Below are 1,876 nucleotides of genomic sequence, written 5' to 3'. Positions count from 1 at the left end.
AATTTTCAAGTTACAGATGGATGTCGCTTGATTTTGAAGCACACTTTCATTCTTTTCAATATATCTCCAAGAGAGAAGATTGTGGCGCCTGCGGAGCTACTGGCTTGATTTTGCGTTTGACCGTTGGTTCGCGGGAAAAAATTCGGGTAGTCCCTTTTTTTTGTCGCCCACTGATTGAAAGTTTTGCTGTTGATTTTTCCACCGAAGTTAGGGTGGTTTCTCCACCTAGGGTTGTACGTGTTAGGAAACAGATTATTCTTCACAAAATAAACTGACTACATTCCTCCATTGGATGTCCTTCACCGCAAGTAGCACAACTTGTGGTCGTCTGGTTGATTGTGTTCACTTGCCCATTATGCATTGCTGGGATGTTAATTGCGATTCCCTATATCAAGTTCATCATCGCAGTCATTTGACTCTGAAGGGATGTGATAGCCCATTATTCGCGTCATTGTCCTTGATTCTCAATCTTTGATCGCTTTCTCTCTAGTCTTCATGATGTTTAGAAATGCGATCAAGGATATTCTTGGCCTCATCGTAAGTTTTATCCAGCAAACTCCAGCTGCTGCCGCATTGGCAGCCGTCTGTGATACAGGGTTTAGTCTGTGGTAGAAGATCTCCATCTGTAAACAGTCTGGTAAGTCGTTATGTGGGCAATCTCTTACCAGCCTCTTAAACCTCACCCAAGCGTCGCTGAGCGATTCATCAGTATCCTGTTCAAAATTGGTGATCAACTTCCTTCTTCTAGTGTTCTCTGTCGGAGGGAAGTACTTCTTCATAAACTTCTCAACTACTTGCTCCCATGAAGTAATCTCCCCTGGTTCGAGAGAATAAGCCCAATTTCGTGCCTGGTCACACAACGATAATGGAAACAAAGTTAGTCGAACCTCCTCAGTGGAGATGTTTGGGAACACAAAAGTGTTGCAAATTTCAATGAAACTCTAGAGGTGGGCATACGGGTCCTCGCCACGCCTACCACCAAACTATCAGGCAGTTTGGATCATCTGTAGCATCACCGATTTCATTTCGAACCCCGATCCGTCAAGAGTGGGCTTTATGATTCCTGGGGAGAAATCATAGAGGTTGGGTGACGCATAGTCCCGAATGAGCCTATTGCGGTCGTTAGCCAATAGATTGTTCCGCCATGTTATCTTTCTCTTTTTTTTGTTGTTGGTGGCTGTCTCTCAATCTTCGTCGAAACGTTCTTTCAATCTCTGGGTCGTAATTCGCCAGATATTGAAAGTTGCAAAGAAAATCAAAAATTACCGTTAGCACAATGTATTACCAAAGTCCCCGGCAACAGCGCCAAAAACTTGATGCTGTTGTTATGCGATGAAATAATGGTAAAGAATGTGATGGTAGAAAATGCTTTGTGCATGCAAGTTTTCTCAGCAAGATCCAAGTATAAATCCTACTGAGTTTCCTGGTAAGCCTAGGGTCGAACTCAGGTACTAAGGAAAAAAGTGTGCGATGGTCATTTTTAGATCACTTTGCGGTAACAAATAAATCAAGAGATTGGTTAGTTTGTTGTTTACAATATAAAGTGTATGCGGCGGAGTTGAGAAAAGAGTCAATAATACGAAAGATGTGATGAGTATGCAGGGGAACGAGTTGAGAAGGGGTTTAGCTAACACTCCCTAGGATTACGTTCATGTTATGTGGTCATACTACATACATACAACAGCAAATCATCTCTCAATGCAAATGCTATGGCTTCTAGTTTTAGAACGCATGCGATATATGCGATAATGTCTATAGGACTTACACATAAGCCTCTATTCTTGTCTATGCGATGATGATTGACACACACATATATAAGGTGACCGCATACTACCATAACCTATCTCTAGGGTACATGCGATGCATGTTGACAAAC

At 42.3% G+C, this 1,876-nt stretch overlaps 1 non-coding gene across 1 annotated transcript; it reads left to right on the top strand.

The window, feature by feature from the left end:
- Positions 1-639: 639 nt before the first annotated feature.
- Positions 640-746, top strand: LOC120068619. The gene has a single exon (XR_005479257.1). It is a non-coding gene; the product is annotated as a small nucleolar RNA R71 (small nucleolar RNA).
- Positions 747-1,876: the final 1,130 nt, after the last annotated feature.

The sequence above is a fragment of the Benincasa hispida genome, chromosome 12, assembly GCF_009727055.1.
Source record: "Benincasa hispida cultivar B227 chromosome 12, ASM972705v1, whole genome shotgun sequence".
Taxonomy (NCBI): Eukaryota; Viridiplantae; Streptophyta; class Magnoliopsida; order Cucurbitales; family Cucurbitaceae; genus Benincasa; species Benincasa hispida.
This window is presented reverse-complemented; position numbering and strand designations above follow the sequence as displayed.